Below are 22,243 nucleotides of genomic sequence, written 5' to 3' on the forward strand. Positions count from 1 at the left end.
TAATTGGTATCTTATCTTATAACCTAATAAAATCTTTTTTTTAAAAAAAAAAAGAGTTATACACACAGCATATTTACTCAAAAGGAAGTTGAGATTTTCCCCCCTCCCTAATACTTGTCCGTGAATTGGATGGATAGTGTCACATTTTTTGAGAATGTGGGAGGCAAGAAGATAGACAGAAAGTGAAGCTATCTGGCTGAAAATAATGAAAGCCAAGGAATGGAAGGAGTTGGGAAAGAAGGTGAAATCACCTCCATTGCTTCTGTCTGTAGGTCCACCAGGAATGAGTGAAGACTCTTCAAAACCAAATTTCACCATGACATGGAAAGCATCCATGGGGTCATGCCTGGATATATTTACCCTCACCCTGTGTGGCTTGCATTTTCATTGTTACTCCTCCTTGGATATAAATGGATGATTACTGGAAAAATGTACAAGATTAAAAGTCCCAAGTGTACTGACCAAGAAATAAATCATCCTGAACTAATAGAGACTTCTGTATAGCATATGCTTACAGGCTTCTGTTTGCTTTGCAATCCAAGGAAAACATTTCCTTTGCTTTGAAATAAAAGGAAAAACAGCCACTTAGAGTCACCTGCAAGATAGGTAGCAAACAAGTTTGAAAGATAGATGATAGATAGATAGATAGATAGATAGATAGATAGATAGATAGATAGATAGATAGATAGATAGATAGATCAATTTTTCTTCAGTTCCCAAGATATCTCTACTACCACAAAGAGAAAGCTGGACTAAATAAATCCATCCCAGCCACAATTTCAGCCTATCTAGGACAAAGAACCTCTGAACAGTGATTTATCACACCATAAACATGCATGGCCTTGCACATTCCAACTCTATTGCCCTTGCTGTTCTATCCTTTTATTTATTTATTGCTTATTCCACTGCAAATATTGGAATATTTATATGCGCGTGTGAATTTATGCACATATGTATGTGTATGAGAAAAGAGAACAGTTTATTAATGTTTATGCAAATTAGTTAATTTTACAAAGGTGTTGCCTTATTCAATACTCCCTTTTTAGACTATCCTCTCAATATACCATACATATACCAGTGTGCCTCCTACACTAATCTTTACTGGCAGAATGCAGCATGGACACATGGAAAAGGTGAGAAAACTGGGGAAAATTCAAGAGTTTTAGCTTTCCTTTCAATGTGATTCTATTTATTCCTTTTTTGGATGTCATCTTAAATTCTGAGTCTTCATACAGTTAGTCCTTTGATTACAGTGGCAGTTGGCACCAGGAACTCCATTGCTAGTGGAAAAGCACAATGTCATGTAGCTGTATCACAACAGTATTACAACAATCCCACGATGCAAAAGCCGCTGGGCATTTTGGGTTCGTGAAGACATTACAATTAAACAACAGTTCTGGTGGCCCTCCCTAAAAAAGGACATAGAGGCATTTGTTGCTAGCTGCCCTGTATGTGCTTCTGCAAAGAGGCCACCTGGGAAGCCGCCTCGGTTACTCCAGAATGTTGCAAGACCTGGAGCTCCATGGAAGGAGATATCCATGGACTTTATTGTTGAACTACCCGAAAATGGTGGAAATACAATCATTTGGGTGATTACAGATTTGTTCTCCAAGCAGGTGCACTTTGTACCATGTCCCAAGATTCCCTCATCAAAGATGTTGGCTAAACTGTTCATTCAACATATGTATAGGTTACACATGTTCGTTCAGGAATGGTATTCCTGAATGAATAATTTCGGACAGAGGGGTTCAATTCACCTCCCACTTCTGGAGGGAGTTCCTGTTATTAGGCCTCTCCCAAGGGCGAAGTTCCTCCCACCATCCTCAGACAAATGAGGCTTGTGAAAGGACTAACTTGGTGCTAGAGCAATACCTCAGTATTGTAAATTACCAGCAAAATAACTGGGCAGACTTACTGCCATTTGCAGAGGTCACTTATAATAACTCCATACATAGTAGTACCAGTTATAGCCCATTCAAGGTGGTATCTGGTCAGGACTTTGTGCCCATTTTTTTTAAAAAAAATTGATTTATATGCCACCCTTCTCCGGAGACTCAGGGCAGCTTATAATGCATTAAGCAATGGCCTACATACTTTTGTATATTTATAGAGTCATCTTATTTCCCCCACAAACTGGGTCCTCATTTTACCTACCTTAGAAAGGATGGAAGGCTGAGTCAACCTTGAGCCTGGTGAGATTTGAACTTACAGTAATTGCAGACAGCTGGTGTTAATCACAATGCTTTTAGTCTGCTGAGCCACCAGGCCCCATTCCAGAACTACTGCAGGAAAAACCTCAAATCCCTTCCTTGGTGGACTGGATTGAGCAGCTTCAGTTTACCTGGCCTGTAACTTGTAAGGCGTTAGACAAGGCTCACCGAGCCCATAAGAAACAGGCTGATAAGAAAAGAGCTATGCCAAAGGATACCAAGTGGGGGATAGTGTTTTCCTCTCCACTAAGTACTTTCCTATTGTACGAGTTGTAAACCCGATCATGGTACAGTTAGACCAAAAACTAGTTCAGTGCAGCTGAATGGACTTGTTGATAGCCAGTCAAAGTCAACCATTCTGGCATACCAGATGGATGGGACCATCTGAAGATACACCTCACATGACACTTTGGGCAGCTGGGGATTGGACATCCACCCAGTGTTTCATGTTAGTTTACTGAAACCTGAACATACCTCCTCGATTCGCCCAGACCAAACTCCCCTCCTCCAGTTCCCCTCCTCATCGAAGGAGAGCAACATTTCGAGGTCAAAGAGATCCTTGATTCTAGAAAACATAGGGGGAAAGTACAGTATTTGGTGGCTTGGAAACATTTCCCTTCCTCTCAATCTGAATGGGTGAATGAGCGCGATGTCAGAGCTCCAAAAATACCCTGATTAGCCTTGATTGTGTTATTCTATATGTATTTTCTGTATTTTGATACATTTGGGAGGTATCTACCCTGTCCATTTTATTTTTTTTAGGTTTGTTTCCTAGGACTAAAGTCTCTTCTGCAGGAGGGCCGATTGTCAGCCTCTATGATGCTTGCTTGCTATTGGCTGCCATAATAATGGGGGGGATGTATAGGTAGTTGGGAGGGGGAAGCAAGCTGGTGGAGATGTCTCGTGATGTGACCAAAAGGGAGGAAAAGGGAGGAATATTCTCATCATCTTCGGCACAGCTGAATGGACTTGTTGATAGCCAGTCAAGGTTAACCATTCTGGCATACCAGATGGATGGGACCATCTGAAGATGCACCTCACATGACACTTTGGGGAGCTGGGGATTGGACATTCAGCCAGGGTCCTTCGGGGGAGGGATTTGGGAATACTTTCAATATGTAATTTTTGCACCTGTTGCCTCAGATCTTGCTTTTTTTCGTTGCTATCAGCGCATGATCAGTAAAAGTACCTTTCTCTACAAACATGGAGTTGGGGTTTTTCTTTCTTGAGTTTTGAACAGAGGCACACGGTGCTGTCATAACTTTGAATGGTCACCGAAAAAATGGTCATAACCCAAGGACTATCTGTACTTTTAAATGTATAGCTCTATACAATTCAGATTATTAGTAAATATGAGGAGGAATGGGCGAGAAGCAAACTGGAAAGATGTCTACATTTATGTCTATGGAGTTTCTCAGTCACCAGATCATTGTTGTCCCAAAGGTGCTTTTTCAAGAGTCATCTGGACTTTCTGGTTTTCCTTTGAATTTCTTTCTCGTGCATAAATATGTGGAATTCTTGCAAGCAAGCAAACAAACTCAGAGAGCAAATTTTATGCAGATATATAAAAATGTTCAACCAATTCATCAGCTCAAGGGCTGATAAAATGACTTATAATAACAATTAAATTAAAATATATTGATCAAGGTGTTAAAAAAAACAGAGCAAAAATTAAGCAGTGTTTGTATAAACAAATTCTAAAATAACCAAGCATTTTTGTTAGGAGAGCAAGTTTATTTTGCTGTTCTGAAAGAAATAAACTTACATTTTTTTAAAAAATGTCAAAATTTATGGAGATTACTTTCCCCACAGCTACATTTGTCTTTATCCATTTTGCTTTTCACAAGGCTGTAAAGAGTATGTTTTCCTAGTGTGTCTGTTGCCTAAATTGATTGTAGATGCCATTATAAATGTGTTTAATCCTACTTTGCTTTTAAACCTGTCTTTTTATTATGTTCTGCTTTGCTGTGAATGACATCCAGTCCTTCACAGCTGAGATAGACTACCAATATTTTAAATAGATCAGCAATTAGAGATTTTTAGCTAGTACACAAAAATAGATGTGCTCCCTTTATTTAGATGTGTCCAAGAAGGATAGATAAACATTTGTTTGGGAAGTTTTAATTTGATTTCCAGGGAAGTAATGGTAGTATGTAGACAATTCTGTGGAGAGAGGAGTCGATAGCCACAGTAGAAAAAGTAGCTGCTGAATCGATTGGCTCCATAGAATTTTACTCTGGAGCAAGGAGAGGGCCAGGATCATTGTGAAGAAGGCACAGAAGAGGCTTTTCTTCCTGAGAATGCTCAGGAAGATAAATCTATCTCAGTATCTACTTCTGTCCTATTATCACAGCACCATTGAGAGTGTCCTGATATACAGCATTCTTGCATGGTATGGGAGCAGCTCTGTAGCAGACAAAAAAGCTTTACAGAGAATCATTAAAACTGCCCAGAATATCATCGGACTCCAGCTACCAGCCCTGGACCAGATTTTTGAATCTTGCTGTTTGAGAAAGTTGCATAACATTCTCAGAGACTCTTCCCATCCTGCTTACAATCTTGTTGCCTTCTGGCAGAAGATACAGAACAATTGAAACTTGGACCACACGTTTTCTGAATAGTTTTTATCCCAGAGCTATAATTGCACTCAACAATAACTAAAGGGCCACCACCAGTGAGGTGTTGGACAGCATTATGTGGTCTGTTGTATGGATATTTGGGCGGTTTAGGGGTGGGGAATTGTGGTGTGTGAGAGTGTGTTTGGGGATTGTTATGTGTGTTGGACCTAGTCTTTGGGTGTTAAGTGAATTTCATTGTATGGGTATACTGTGTATACACATACAATGACAATAAAGTTATTATTATATACACAAAAATGACAGTATACACAGCAAAGGAGATAACCATGCTGCATTTCGTATCACAAATCACTAGTCGAATACTTCCTAAGCGTTTAGGACTGTGTGATGTATTGGCAGATTATGTGAGCAGATCCCAGTAAGGTGGCCTTCTGCAGCTGACCAATGGTGATCTTGTCAGTGCCAGTTGTTTTTAAGTGCTTGCCTAGGTCTTTAGGCACAGCACCCAGTGTGCTGAGTACCACTGGGACCACCTGCACTGGTTTATGCCAGAGTCTCTGCAGTTCGATTCTCAAGTCCTGATATCTGGTGACTTTTTCAAGTTGTTTCTCGTTGATTCTGCTGTCACCAAGTATGGCAATGTCGACGATTAACACTTTTTTCTTCTCCACAATTGTGATATCCGGGGAATTGTGTTCTAAAACTTTGTCAGTCTGTATTCAGAAGTCCCACAGCAGTTTTGCATGCTCATTTTCGACCACTTTTTCAGGCTTATGATCCCACCAGTTCTTTGCTACAGGCAGATGGTAGTTGTGACACAAGTTCCAGTGGACCATCTGAGCGACTGTGTTATGACGTTGTTTGTAATCAGTCTGAGCTATTGTCTTGCAACTGCTCAGTATATGATCAATGGTTTCATCTGCTTCTTTGCAGAGTCTACATTTGGGGTCATCAGCGGATTTTTCTATTCTGGCTTTGATTACATTTGTTCTGATGGCTTGTTCTTGGGCTGCAAGAATCAGGGCTTCATCTCTTTCTTCAGTGTTCCATTGCTCAGCCATAACCAGGTCTTTTTCTTATCTACTTTTCCTTGGATCTTTTCAAGGAACTGTCCATGCAGTGCTTTATTACACCAGCTGTCAGCCCAAGTTTGCATCACTGTTTTCCTATTAATAAGTTGTTGTTGTTGTTGTTGTTGTTGTTGTTGTTATTATTATTATTATTATTATTATTATTATTATTATTATTATTATTATTATTATATTGTCTACAACACATGTGTCAAACTCGTCACATCACGTTGCTGTCATGTGGCGTTTTGTGATATTTTCCCCTTCGCGGAGCTGGCGTGGACATGGCCTGCACGTGAAGCATCTGGTCTACAGCCTGCCAGTTTGACACCCCTGATCTACAAGTGGTCCCTACAGAGACTTTCCCTGAGGGCATCTTAAGAAAGTGGACTCCAATGGGTTTTAGAACTCTGGAAGTCATCTCACCTAAGCCACAATTTGACACCTTCAAATGAATAATGGTTTTGCATATTCCCTCTCTTAACCACCTTAGGAAATTATTTGTTGATGGCTTTTGGGATGTTTTGATGTAAGAATCTTTAAAAGAGCAAATTTCATTATATCAGATAAGTTGCTATTTATTCTTGATAAAGAAGATGCAAGTTTAAGATCTTTTAAAAAATCTTTTGAATAAACTGCAAAAGGGGGACTAGAACATTGATTTTGGAAAGTTATAAACAGATTAAGGGGCCAGACGAACTTGAAAGCATATTTCCTCTGGGTTGGTTAAAATTTTACATGAAGATTTATAAACTAACTGTAAGAAATCCTCCCATGGCAAAGTATTTTTGATTAGATAAAAAATAACAATATCTACTATAAAATGGATTTAAAAGAGCTATAGAAGAGAAATAGATCTTTACTGGACAAAACAGAGACTAAAACCGATTTGAATGTGGGTCTGAAAGTATATTTAAAAATGATTGACTAGATGAATGTTAAGAAAAAAGATACTATCCTTGATTTACAAATGAAACAGGCTGATATCTTAATAAAATGGACATACAAATAATCAATCAGAAGAGTGACTTGGATAGATTTCTTATCTTGGATTTACAAAAAAGATATGTTAATCTAATAAAGGATTTTCTGAGAGCAGACAAAGAAAAAAATGATAAGAAATCAACATGTGGGAGATTACTTGAAGGGATTAAAGATCAAGCTTTTTAAAAGTAAATGGAAAGAACATAAAGTGAATTTATTTTATCAAGATTAAATATATATGCGTTGTTATTTCTGGTTGCCCTTAATGGACTTTTTATTTTATCAAATACCGAATTATGAGGCTTTAAAAGATTGTTTATAGATAAAAGAGTAGACATGGGAAGAGATTTCTCATGCTATATTTTTAGAGAACTTCATAAGTTACTTTGTTAAGAGCCGTGGTGGCACAGTGGTTAAAATGCAGTACTGCAGGCTACTTCTGCTGACTGCTGGCAGCCTGCAATTTGGCAGTTCAAATCTCACCAGGCTCAAGGTTGACTCAGACTTCTATCCTTCTGAGGTCAGTAAAATGAGAACCCAGATTGTTGGGGGCAATATGCTGATTCTGTAAACCACTTAGAGAGGGCTGTAAAGCACTGTAAAGCAATATATGTCTAAATGTTATTGCTATGCTATTAAAAATAAAAGAATATAAAACTGATTTATTTCATTAAGATTAAAATATACATGCTATTATTCCTGGTACCTCTTAATGAATGTTTGCTGATTAGGATGGAATGACAAGATTTTATAATAAGAGATGACATATGGAAAGAAGAGATATTTTACTGAAATATGAGAGAAGGTAATAGGTTACTAGAGTTGTTCGCATTTGTCTGGAGGGAGAAGCATATATATTTCTTTATATATATTTTCTTTTCTTTTTTCTTTTTCTCTGTACTTCAGATATTTTTGCTTTCTATATTCAAAGTTGCATTAGTTTTTTATTTTGTGTTTGTAAACATTAATAAAATTATTATAAAAATTAAGTTTTAATTCATCCCAAAGGTGTTTTTTCAAGAGGCCACTGCACTTCCTTGTTTTTTCTTTTAATTTTTTTCTATAATATAAACATTCCATCTTCCCTTAAATAGTATGTCATCTGGGTACAAATATCTCTGTGCAATAACCATCAAAATTTACAACAGCATTCATTACATTGATATTAATTATCTGATCTTACAATTGTGGCATTGAACATAATAAGCCTATTCATTTTTCCCTCTTAACATATCTTCTAATAAGAATATAATAATAATATTAAACATAATAATCCTAATCATCATAATAAGAACAATCATCATATTGATTATATCTCTATCTTAACATATTTTCTACTCTTCTTTAATTTCCTTCTTTTATTTCCAACTTCCATTTTTATTTTCTAACCATTGATAAAACAATTCCCATATCATATACATTATTGTTTTTTCTTGAAGGTGTTTCACTTCTCATCCAAGAAGCAAAACATCTTCAAAGAAAAAACAAGAAAGTCCAATTGCCTCTTGAAAAAACACCTTTGGGAAAACCATGACCTGGATGACTGAGAATCTCCATAGACACATAAATTTTAATTTGTTTTCCAGCATTGAGCAGAAGATTGGATTTGAGACTCTATATGGTCCCATTCATCTCTATGGTTCTACCACCCTATGCAAAACAAAAACAAAAACAGGAAAGGATGACAGGGCATAACCACAGACCACAAGTAGTCTACTCCTGTTGTAGACCTATGAGATGGAGACATGAGTCAGAACAGAAGATTTTTCCCCAGGTGTAAAATAAATAAAATCCTAGTCCTAGCAGCAATGCATCTTTTTACTGGAGTAGACACAGGTCACCCACTCTCAATCAATCTGTATATCAATAGAATATGGATGTTATGTTTTTCTTATGCATTTATTTATTTAGAACAGGGGTGTCAAACTCGTGTCATCACGGCGGTGTCATGTGATGTATTGGGACTTACAGTAGATTTAAATTTAATAATTTAAAATAGTTTAAAAATTATTTTAATTTTTGTCATTCACATTTCATTTTGTCCCTTTGGCAACCTTTTTCTTTTAATGATTCTATTCTACCATTTTTTAAGATATTAGTATGACTCTTGTCCCGCAGCGAGTTGTCCCATAGCAAGTTGGCCATGATGGGTTGTCCTGCAGTGAGTTGGCTGTGGCAAGTTGACCATGGTGAATTGGCTGTGGCAAATTGTCCTAGACCCATACAATGTACTTTCTGGAAGGTAGGACTGTAAACTCTTTAGATGTCTATCTAAATGTAGCAAATGTTGGCAGCTCTCTGGGCATGTTTTGTGTTTCTTCACATCAGGGTGTCAAACTCAATTTCATTGAGGGGCCACATCAGGGCTGTGGTTGACCTCAAGGGGCCAGGCAGGCGTGGCCGACTGGATGGGTATGGCCAACTGGGTGAATGTGGCCAACTTGATGCCACTTCCCAAACTGCTGCCATGTTTCCTCTTTGCATTGGGTAGACCAGGACAGCCCCACGGGCCAGATCCAACCACATCATGGGCCAGATTCGGCCCACGGGCCTTGAGTTTGATACCCCTGCTTCAGATGGATAAAACACTGCATTACCAAATCACAATCAGCATTATTTTTTTATTAGAACTTCATCTGAACACCACAAAGTGTCCAAGGAGAGGTTACACGCATCTATAAATCAGTTAATGGACAGGAGATACAGATAAATAAATGGGAAACAAGAAATGAGCGAAATGTTGAAAAAGCCATCAAGATAGGCAAGATTGTACATGCTATTTACTTGGGAGCGGGCTGGGGGAGTGATCTCTCCTAAGCCTTGCTCTAATGAGAACAGGATTTGTACCCTTTTAACTCTTAAGTCCTATTGTGAGACCACAATTTCATGGTTCTCCATGATAATGAAACAATTTTAACCACTAAGGCTCTTTATGCAATTTGCTTATCAATGAAGACCCTCCTAACTAGGAAACACTGCAGCATATTTCACAGATTCGGGTCTTGCATGCAAATAAACTTTCCTGAAGATAAAGCTTCCAAGTTTTGCTTTTTATGTTCTCGGTATTTTTCTGATAGTTTTATCCTCACAATGTTGCTTTTTAAATACCACCCACGACAATTAATTACCTAAAAACAGCCATCTTGCAGAGCGCTGTCACTTACAGCAATATTTTGGCATTCTTACCTATTTTCTTTGAATTGTCTGACAGTTAACCATAAACAGCTGGTTTTCTCTTTGCCAAATTTCAGAAGGTAAAAAAACAAACTCTCAACTAACACCAAAAGTAATTTACAATCTCAACTCCCCTACTCTTGTTTCACTTGAAGCATTTTCACTACCTGAAATTTTACACAATTTCACAGTCATGCCCTATTTGGGGGGAGGGGATTAAAACTGTGTATTGCTTGCACATCGAATCCTGTATTTCTGCTGATGGGTTGAGAGGTGCTCTTCCATCAACAGAATTATGTCCTTGAATGCTACCTAAAGCAACATTTTTTTGTTCCGTTAACATTTTAGGAAATGGGACAAGGTTAGAAGGGAAACGTATACATACAAAAGAAATGTATAAGTCACACATAATACACACATACACACACATACAAAGAGAGAGAAACTTTGTGTGTACACACACACACGTGTGTGTGAGAGAGAGAGAAAGAGAGAGAGAGAGAGAGTACTGGTATGTCATGTTATATGATAAATAATTCACCTTTAAGTCAGGTTGTAGAGTAAATTAACAACTGGAGATTAAACATACATGCTTGTATGCTAAGGCCAAATTTCCAAACAGTGCCTCACTCAAGTCTCACAGCAAGAATTTACTCTATTCTAATAGAGTAAATTAGAAATGTTTTTCAGACAGTTGAATAATCAACAGAAAATCTTCATAGCATCATTTTTTTTAATAGCATGGCCAACCATCCCAAATGAGTAATGTTGCATTTTAACAGTACTAAAGCTAACAATTCCTTACTTAAAAGATGTAGAAAGAAATATTAAAGCAACACCTGCAGGATAGTCAATTTCTAATAAGGTTATTGTCGTTGTACATATTTGTATCTTTGTGTGTGTGTGTGTGTGTGTGTACGTGTATGTATGTATATGTGTGTGTGTGTACACATGCACCTTTGAGTCAGTTTTTGATTCCTGGCAAGTCAAGTCCTACAGTTCTCTTGGCAAGAATTTTCAGAAGTGATCTGCTTCCTTCCTGGGGTTGAAGCCGAAGGACTAGTCAAAGATCACCCAGTGAGCTTTGTGGCTAAGGCAGAACTAGAACTCCCAGTCTCCTGGTTTCTAGCCTGGTACTTTAACCACACCAAGCTGACTCAATGCCTTTATAACTAACTCTGCATAAAAATTCACATTTCAACACAACTTCTAAAAATGCATCTCATTTCAAATAAATGTATCTTATTTCTACAATTTGAAAATGTAGCTTGTTATGCTTTTTGGCTTCTGGAATATGTCAGAAGAGTAAAAGCAAGAAGTGCCTAAAATCCAATTTTACCCAAGTCAATGAGATCTGAACAGTTTCAAGTGGAATTAATTAATCAACCTTTGATAAGCCCAATAGTTTTTTCTGTTTTTGTTCATAGAGATGTGTTACAGCCAATGAGTTTCTCCTTCAGTTGTTTGATCTGAAATCTACAAAAAAAAAAAAAAAGATGTGAATTTCATGTGAATTTTCTCATTAAAGTTTGCATGTTGCATATAATTTAACGTCTATTTACCAGTGATGGCGCAGTGCTTAGAATGAAGTATTGCAGGCTAACTCTGCTCACTGACAAGAGTTCGATCCTGACCGGCTCAAGCCTTTCATCTTTCCAAGGTCTGTAAAACAAGGACCCAGATTGTTGGGGGCAATATTCTGACATTGAGAACTGATAGAGTGTGCTGTAAAGCATCTTAAGGGTGGTATATAAATCTAAATGCTATTGCTATATTGCATTTCACAAAACTTTTAGCCTTTCCTACCTTGTTTTATGAGGCATGGGATGTTCTATGAGACATGGGTTTAAATATTGGTTGAGCAGAGGGCATATGCCCTGCTGGGATCACCTGAAGGAAGACTTGTCTCCCTGGATAAGTATCCATACAGGGCTGGGCTGCTAAAACAACTGGAACAACTGGCATCAGTTTAACAAAACCAAATGAGTTGGCCTAGGTTTCATTCAGATTGCATTCAGCTATTCATGGCAATTTTTATAAAAAATGGCATTCTATTACCATTCTTTTCTATTTTTGCCTTATGTATGAAGCCAGGGGTAGGCAAGAACCTATTAGTGGGGTCTTTGGTGTTCTATGAGCTCGGTGGTCAGTGGTGGGATTCAAAATTTTTTACTACCGGTTCTGTGGGTATGGCTTGGTGGGTGTGGCGTGGCAGGCGTGGCTTGGCTTGGTGGGAGTGGCATGATGAGCGTGGCAGGGGAAGGATACTGTAAAATCTCCATTCCCACCCCACTCCAGGGGAAGGATACTGTAAAATCTCCATTCCCTCCCCACTCCAGGGGAACATTACTGCAAAATCCCCATTTCCTCCCAATCAGCTGGGACTCGGGAGGCAGAGAATAGATGGGGGCAGGGCAAGTCAGAGGTGGTATTTACTGGTTCTTCAAACTACTCAAAATTTCTGCTACTGGTTCTCCAGAACTGGTCAGAACCTGCTGAATTCCACTCTGTTTTCTTGCAGATGTTTGCTTATCAAACTAAGTACCATCATCAGTGAACCACCAAGCTCAGAGAGTAACCAAGGACCCCACATTGAATCTTGGGTTAAAAATGTTCTCCTCTATCACTAACCTATTAGTTAGCTGCAACCTGCTCTACCTCCTCCCTCATCCCCTCCATAGGCAGGCTTACACCCATGATTAAGAATTATATTTAAATATATGCAACTGCCAAAAAGACAGCATCTGCCTGTGAAAGGGATTCTATTCCCTTTCCATTCTCCAACTTCCTCTTCCAAACTAATCTACTGAGTTGGAGAAATCTGGACCTGGGCTTGAAGAAGGCAGGATATCAAGGAAAAACTATATTTCATGAATGGAAATACATTTTCAGGATCTTGGATATAGTCCATAAAGTCTTCGTAGAATATTTTTCAATTATAAATGATTTCTCAGCCAATGACCAATATTCTTTAGCAAATTTCCCGATTCACTGGAAAAGCCTCTTTCTGATTAGAAGCAGGCTTTTTTTTAATGGGGACAAAAGAGTGTGACCAACAAAGACAGATGGCTATGTTCTCTTTGGAAAAATTAACTAAGCAATTAGCCAGCTGGCTATAACCTGGCTGCTGTTTTGTCTTTGGTTCCACACTATAACATCAGCTCTTCTTTCTTGATTTTCTACCAGTCAGGATTAATTTAATGATGTGTACAAGTTCAAATCATTTTCACTTTCCCAAGCAATTTCCCCAAACTTGGAAGGGGTTACTAATTTCTTTCATAATTTCCTTGTAAATGGAAAGGATTTTTTAAAATTAAACTGCACAAATTGTTATCATTTTGCCTCTGTCTGCATAATGCATAGCACATAACCTGCAGGTGTACCAGGCATGCCAATAACTCCATAACTCATGCTTGGGTGCACTATTCTTAATGTCAGTCACCAAGGTGAGCTCTCTTACATATTGGACAAGTTATTTTTCAAGCATGGAATTATAGAGTTGGAAGAGACCTCAGCAATTATCTGGTTCAGTCCCTTGCTAACTGCAAAATGTCTTAAAACATTTCAAAGTAATGTGGCTTCCCCTTGAAAACTTCTAATGAAACCTAGCACCTCATGAGCCTACTGGACTTCTTTTCTTGTTGGAGTGAAACGTTTCACTGCTTATTCAAATTGTTTCTTCAGCCTACATGTTCCACTTCCCAGTAGCTAGTACAATCAGGAAATATTCTAATATTTTACCTGAACTAGATTCCCTATAATTTTAACCCATGAGTTCTGATCTTGCTCTCTGAGGAAATAGAAAATAAATCAGTTCTTACTTTGGTGTGACAAGTTTTCAAATACTCAGTCTGCTAATACACTGTATCCAGTGTTTCATTTACCTTTGCTACCGGTTCGCATGCGCAGAGGGTATTTGATGACGTCTGGGCAGGTGGGTGGAGCCTCCCGCCGCCGCTACTACCAGTTCTCCCGAACTGGGGCGAACCGGTAACAACTCATCACTGACTGTATCTCCCATCAGCCCTCTCTTCCATAGGCTAAAAACACTCAGGTCATTTAACTATTCCTTACAGGGCTTTAGTTTAGGACCTCTCATCTTGATAGACCTTCTCTAAACTCACTCTTGTGTGACAATGTCCTTTTTAGGACTGAAACTGTCCCAAATTTGCACAATAGTCTTTCCAAGGCACAGCAGTGAGTCCATATTTTTTTTTTGACAATTTGGACTCAGTGACTCTTGTTAATAGTCCCATAATGGGACTACAATGGGATATTTTAAATTTATCTTCTTGCCACATCAGTAGCTTAATGGTAAAAATGAATATACAATATTTTTTAAAAAAAGATCTGAATGGAAATCATCATCACTATCAATTCAATTCAATTGAATTGATTGAATTGGAAGGGACCTTGGAGATCTTCTAGTCCAACTTCCTGCTCAAGTAGGAGACCTATACCATTTCAGATAAGTGGCTGTCCAGTCTCTTCTTAAAAACCTCAAATGATGAAGCACAACTTCTGAAGGCAAACTGTTCCACTGGTTAATTGTTCTCACTTTTATGAAGTTTCTACTTAATTCCAGGTTGCTTCTCTCCTTTATTAGTTTCCATCCATTGTTTCTTGCTTCTTCTAGTGCTTTGGGAAATAAGTTGGCCTCCTTTTCTTTGTGGCAGCCTCTCAAATCCTGGAATTTTCCTATCATGTCTTTCTTTTCTCTAGACTAGCCATACCCAGTCCTTGCAACCATTCTTCATATGTTTTAGTCTCCAACAACAATAACAACAACCAAAACACATAGTAAATCCATAATTAGGTCTTGCACCTTCATATCAGTGGTGGGTTGCCCCCGGTACACACTGGTTCTATAGAACCAGTAGTAAAACCGGTGGGAGGCTCCGCCCACCAACCCTGACATCATCAGAATGCTTCTGCGTATGCGCAGATGCTTCTGTGCATGCACAGAAGAGCATGCACACACGTGCGGACCCATTGGGAACCAGTAGTAAAGGTAAGTAGAACCCACCTCTGCTTCATATGTCTTCTCATCCAGTCATAGACATAAACACATATTTGCTCCCATATACAGAGAGGTTTATACATCTCACCAATGTACCTTTGTATCCTGAGCTGATCGGTTAATTTAAATAGAGAAAACTGAACATTTTGCTCACTTAAGACACTTCTACATATCCAATTCTGCTACATGTAAACACCAGTGAATTTTGGGGAAGTAGGACTGAGCCTCATGCTATGTCTGTGGGCATGAGTCTATGTGTGCCAATATGTCACACAATATCTTTGTGTGTATCTATGTGTCCAGTTCCACAGCATGAAAACACCCCAAACACTTCATTGCCAGGCACTAAGGACCCTCTTTGTGCTACATAAAGTGGACATAATTGGCCCGAATGTGTTCATAAAGTTGAAAAGGCTGTTCTTTGAGAGACATGAAACTGTACGGTTATAGAGACTAATTTGATTTTGAACTTAATAACCGCAGCAAGACTACTGGTGGCGCAATATTGGAAGAAACAAGACATACCTACTATTCAAGAATGGACATTAAAAGTAACAAATTTAGCAGAGATGGCGAAAATTTCGGCGTATTTGAAGGACCATTCAAATGAAAAATATGTGAGGGAGTGGAGAAGATGGATAGATTATATTCAAAGCAAATATCGGATTAAAAAACTGCAGATAGGTTATGAATAAATATAAAAATGTTATTATGTAATTATATTTAGTACAATGAATGGGGAATTAAAGTACTAGAGTGTGGTAAGATGCTATAGTTAATTAGATTATGTTGGATTATGATTGTTGAACAATATACCCTGTATTTTGTTCTGGGAAGTAGGGTGGGGGGAGGGGGGAGGGAAAGGGTAAGGGAGGGGGGAGGGGGGAGGGGTAGTGGGGGAGGGAGGGGGGAAATGTATGTAAAATTGTTTTAAAACTTTTCAATAAAAAAAAAAAGAGAGAGAGAGATGAAACTGGTTGCTTTCCTTTTCACCATCTATATTTATATATTTATCTTGTGCCCACAGCAATTCTGCTGTTGGTAAATAGTTTCAAATATTTCTTTCCTCCAGACCATCTCCCTGCTTCCTGCTCCTCCAAAGTATCGTTATGGTAATATAAGTGTTTACAGCAAACCATTCTGCCTCTTCTAGACCTACAATCGAACACCATGTCATGCCACTGATGTAGCATTTAAAAGAAGGAGAACAATCTTTGTTTTTAAAAGGCAAGTGCTTGCCTCAAGGATGCTTAAATTGCTCTTCTGGTTCAAAACACGTGGGGGATAATAAAAAAAAAAAACAATCAACTTCCAAGAAAGTATTATCATGTCTGAAGCACTGCTAGTGATACCCAACATTTAATAGGATTTCTGAAGCCTCGAGGGACAAAATGGAAGGGGAGGTGCTAGATTGTGCCCCTTCTTTTGAGGCATTTCACGATGACAGCAGCACTTCTAAATCTCGTACCTGGGGTGCAATGATCCATCAAAATGAATGGAGGCAGCACCATCAGGCACGCTCTGCTAAAACAATTCCTGTGGTGGTGATGAGCATCAGCCACCCAGAACCTTTTGACTATCAACCACAGGGCTGCTGTGAAATGAGTTGGTCACAGATGCCAATTGGTGTGATTTCGGAGATTAGGTGTAGAATACAAATAATTTTCTTTAAATGAATGCGCACTAGAAGACACTGGGTGGAAAGCAGGCCCTAGTTTTGGCTTAAACATACCATTTCAGCAGCTGAGATGGGATGCATTGTGTTACACTTAACAAGACGAACTTTATAGTTGAGGAAGAGAAATGCTGAATTCCAAGAACTCAGTTGCTTTTATTTAATTATCCTCAGGCTGATTCAAGGGCCAGCTTGAATCGGCTCACAGAACGATTTAAAATAACAGGATAATAAAAATTAAAGTTAAAAAGAAACTTAAAGGAACATAATGTTGCATGAATTCCCAAGCTAAAAGAGCAAAAGTTCCTGACTCACCCAGGAACTATATCACTAGGTTAGTTGACTTCCCAATGCAACTACATCCCTCTGACTCTCTTGGGTGCACATCAGTGATTTAGGAGGATACGGAATGATTCATAGCATGTTGAACCAAATCTTTGAACTGCTTGTCTTGTCTTGTTTTGTCTCTCCTTCCTTCCTTCCTTCCTTCCTTCCTTCCTTCCTTCCTTCCTTCCTTCCTTCCTTCCTTCCTTCCTTCCTTCCTTCCTTCCCTCCCTCCCTCCCTCCCTCCTTCCTTCCCTCCCTTCCCTTCCTTCCCTCCCTTCCCTTCCTTCCTTCTTTCCTCCCTCCCTCCCTCTGATCAGACATGTACTGTATTTAATTATAAATACAATGTGTCTGATTAAGTCCAAAGTTTATTTTGCAATGCTATTGTTTTTTTGTTTTTTTTAATCATGGGTATTTATGACCTTTAGTGCCCAACACTATCATCATTTAACTTCAATTTTTGCATACTAGAGGAAAAAAAATAATGACTTTGCTCTTTTGTGAAATTCCTAAGAGAGGTGGATTAATATTGCAGTTTAGAGGGAGTATTATAAAGCAGTGCCTTAATTTTTGTTTTCTGCTTTTTTAAAAAAACATAAACTGGCAAATCTGAAAACGGGCGGGTTATATTCATATCCACTGCCCTTTATAAATTATATCACTGTTCTTTAAATATATAAGTGCAGATATATTTTAAATCAGATATTAAATCATTACTTGGTAAGATGATCAAGCACACATAGATTCAATTTGTAAGTGGAATTCTGCCTCCCACCGATAGAATGAATACACCCCAAGATGCAAGTGATATGATGTGGCATATCACATGATGTGACACTTCTTAAACTACATGGGTGTTAAATCAGATTTTCTTCCCTACCAGATGTCCCATTCAGCCTTCAGGAATTCAGCTCCTACTATGCGGTCTGAAAATTATGGGAGTTGAATTATAGAAGGGCCTTTTTAACATTAAATGAAAAACAAAGTATATCTACTTTGTAATGCCCTTGAAGGTCAATTGAACAGTAAGGTATAACTATTTCTTATTGTGTTTTTAGAATATCGTATTACCATAACGCTTATTAAGAAGATTAATGCATTGCAGCCTAGCTCAAAATCATTCAGGCATTATGTGATTGGTTTTTCATTAAATATTTCATTACAAATAAATCCCTTGATTATTATACTTTTTCAGACTTTGGGATAATCTTTCTTAAAACAAATTATTTAACAGTACATTGACTTTGAGGTTTGTTGATGGCAAGTGCTGCAAACACAGGATAAACTAGGAAGAATGGGTGCCCAATAGCACCAAATACTTCATGATCTGAATAATTACAGGAGTCAGAAAACCGTCCTATAGTGGAGAAAGGAAAGTGGACTGAAATGCCTTCAGCCAAATTTTATGCATCACATTAGCAGATATTCACAGATTTGTTTCTTTTATAGCCAGGACAATCAAGGCAGCAAGCAACCCGACAAATGTGCAAAAATAAATTAAAAGCAATCCAATTAAGGCATAATTAAAATTCATAAATACAAAGTTCACCCTTAAGAAGGTTAAAAAAGCTAGGCTGGAAAAGCTTATCTTCTTTTCTGAAAAAAAGGAAAGAATGGAAATGGGGGTGGGAGGTGTTTTGAAAGTAATTTAACCTCAAGTTGGTTTTCTCAAAGACAAAATTACTTTTGTTTCCTGAATCAGAACATTCATCTATTTCAACTTTTAGTTTACATCTGCACATTTGGCTGCATTTATTTAATGGGATTGGTCCCATTGAAAACCCCTCCAAGGGGTATACTTATATACTCAAAAGATGCTCATTATGTTCATGTGTGTTGGGCCAGTGCCAAAAGATCATTGGACTGGACAGAGGGAAGTTTTGTAGGTGGTTCAACACTGAAGGTTTTTAAGAAGAGATTGGACAAACACTTGTATGAAATGGTATAGTGTTTCCTGCTTGAGCAGTGGGTTGGACTAGAATACCTCCAAGGTCCCTTCCAACTCTTTTATTCTGTTATTCTATGCTGTTATTCTTGGCAATCGGCCTCAGAAGTTCTCCCAGCTCTTGGACAGGTGTAAACAAGTCTATGAGAATCCTATTGGTCAAACTGGCAGCCCACAGGCTGGATGTGTCACTACACCCACCCCACAAAGGCAAAAAACATCTCAATACATCACGTGATGCAATCGAGTTTGACACCCATGTTCTATTCTAGAGAAACTGAAGGATTCCTGTTATCAGTTCCATAATAAGGATACATTCCAAGAGACAAGTTGGTCAGGACTGACACCATAAGATGCTGGGAGGCTTCTTGCCAGTAGAAACATCTTATCCAGGCCAAATAGTTTGGACATTATCTCTCTCCCTCTCCCTCTCCTTCTCCCTCTCCCTCTCCCTCTCCCTCTCCCTCTCCCTCTCCCTCTCCCTCTCCCTCTCCCTCTCCCTCTCCCTCTCCCTCTCTCTCTCTCTCTCTCTCTCTCTGTGTGTGTGTGTGTGTGTGTGTGTGTGTGTATCTTTGTCCATGTTTTCATGTAGATTTGCTGAGACTAGAAGTTCCCAGCAAATCAAAATTATCACAAGCCAAGCTCAACACCTTATGACTATATTTTTTAAAAAACAAGGTTATAGGATTATCATTGATATCATTATCCGAGGGCAACCTCCCCTCTCTTTTAGCACTGGTGATGTTACCTGTTTGGGAAATGAAATATCTGCAAGAAAACGATTAAGCTCAGACCTCTGATATGGGATTTAATTTACCACTGTTTTCTTTTGGGGCAAGTTGAGACCTCTACATCCAATTTATAATCATGGTCTTTTTCGTGATCTTCCATTCAACTGCTCTGAAGGTTTGACCTTTTTTAGCTTTTTAAAACTAGCTAAGGTCAGCAAGATGTTGCCATCTGCTACAGACAATTGCTATTTATAGTTTTTAAAATACCTGCAAGCTGAAATTACCCATTGAACATCACGTATAATCAACCTTTTACCTCAGAAACTATTCTGATCATTGTTCTCAAATACTTGTTCCCCATACAGAAGTAGACTAACCCAACATTACCGTACAGTTTCTCCTTTTTTTTTTATTCCAAAGTATATCTGTGGGTTAAAAATATAGAACACCTCAGATATTTATTTATTTATTTATTAAATTTACGGACTACCTGATCTCATTATGATTGGGCTGAGATGTTTAATGCTCCTATACTTTTTGTGAACTCTGACATCTGCCATTCCCTTATAAAGATGTAACATATGGGTAGTTCTTGACTTACAATGGCAATTGAGCCCAAAATTTCTGTTACTAAGCAAGACATTTGTTAAGTGAAATTTGCCCCATTTTATGACCATTCTTGCCACCATTGTTATGTGAATCACTGCAGTTGTTAAGTTAGCAACATGGTTGTTAAGTGAATCAGGCTTCCCCATTGAATTTGCTTGTCAGAAGGTTGCAAAAGGTGATCACATGACACCAGGACACTGCAACTGTCATAAATATGAATTGGCCAACTTCTGAACTTTGATCATGGGGATTCTGTGTGAAAAATGGTCATGAGTCACTTTTTTCAGTGCCATTGTAACTTCAAACTAGGGGTGAAAAGCTACTGGTTCGGGCCAGTTCGCCCAAACCGATAGTAAAAAATGCTACTGGTTCGCCAAACCTGTAGTAAAAAAAGTGAAAAAAAAAGTACCGAAGATCAGCTGAGTGACGCATGATCATTGGAACTTTTTTTATTTTTAAACTTTTTAAAGCATTTTTAACTACCGGTTCTGGAAAACCAGTTTTCAGATTTCACCACTGCTTCAAATGTTCACTAAATGAACTGTTGTAAATTTAGGAGCACAGGTTATTATATTGTGTGTGTGTGAGGGGGGGGGAAGAAAAAGAGAGAAGGGGAGAGGGGGGGGGAGGGAGAGAGAGAGAGAGATCAACTGCTTGTATTTTGCCAGTGCTGTAAGAAGGAATGACCGAACAGCGTTTTTTGCCCCTGCAAATCATGGTCAGGATCCAGGAATTAAATTCAGTTGGATTGCTCTCTGACTGACTGTTATGTGTCAAATGACAGATCAGGTGACTTCTGGTCCTCTGAAGGAATTGGCTCATCCCTTTATTTAAAGCTTTGGCCCTCCCTCCAGCATTTGTGCTAATTCCAATATGGACGGAGCTCTAAACCTATCCATACTCCAGGCCAATGCAAAGATATAGTTTAATGCTAGGAGTGTTCCCAATGTTTTTCTACTTATCCTCTGCCAGTAATCTGGCTGTAAGGGGCTGCTTTCTGAATAGGCCAAGATTCTCTGAAACAAGGTGCCTGTAATTGCTTTGCCACGGTGTTGCTTAATTTCAGCAATGGCTAATTTAGTATGAAAGCAGTTAGCATTCCTGTTCAAACAGCTGTCAGTTAACATCTCCGGCTGCAGTTGCAATTTGTTAAGTTCATTCTCAAATAATTTGGAAGCAAAAACACTTTGGGTGCCTGTCTGGATCTGAAGACAAAAGGGACTTCTATGTCTTGGAGAAAAGCAAACTTTTTTTTTTTAAAGATAATAGCTGAAGTTAATTCCCAGAAACTTGAAACTTGTTATTTTGCACAGAGAGGAAGATTGCCTATGTGTGTGTATAAAAGCAAATTCAGTTGTGTGAAATAGATTTTAGTTATAAAGAAGGATTTTGATGTTTATAGATTACAAAGTTACTAAATCCCATTGAATTCAGTCCAACTGAAGCTGCAAGCTTAAACATGCTTATTCTGAGGTCTCACTGGAAACAAAGAAACACACATAGGATTGTGCTTATTATGAGTATACAATCCCAAATTCTTGGTACTACAAGAGAAATCTTCAATCAAAATTAAATCTCACTGCATTCCAAAGAACCAATTTCCTAATATGTGCCATCAGCTTTCATTAATTAACACAAATGGGTCATTTAAGAAGACCTCTATTAGATCCAAAATTCCTTTTTGACCTTTTAGTTTGCTGAAACTCATAACCCCAGCCCTAGCAGAATCAATATCTAAAGTGGCCAAAACAGGAAGGGAATACTGTAAACTGCTGCCCCCCTTATTTAAGAGTATTGATGCTATCTAGATAATACTGAAACTACCACCATTCTGAATTGTTACCTAGAATGCCCTAAAGATGTCAGGCACAAAAGATCAAATCCACATGTCAAGGTTCAATTAAACTGACTTATTGCTA

The 22,243-nt window shown here is 38.4% G+C and overlaps 1 pseudogene; it reads right to left on the minus strand.

Annotated features, from left to right (window-relative positions):
• Positions 1-5,163: 5,163 nt before the first annotated feature.
• On the minus strand, positions 5,164-5,945 carry LOC148116741 (uncharacterized; annotated as a pseudogene).
• Between the last annotated feature and the right edge of the window lie 16,298 nt (positions 5,946-22,243).

Source organism: Pantherophis guttatus, chromosome 1 (assembly GCF_059756535.1).
Source record: "Pantherophis guttatus breed Tessera chromosome 1, ASM5975653v1, whole genome shotgun sequence".
In the NCBI taxonomy this organism is placed as follows: Eukaryota; Metazoa; Chordata; class Lepidosauria; order Squamata; family Colubridae; genus Pantherophis; species Pantherophis guttatus.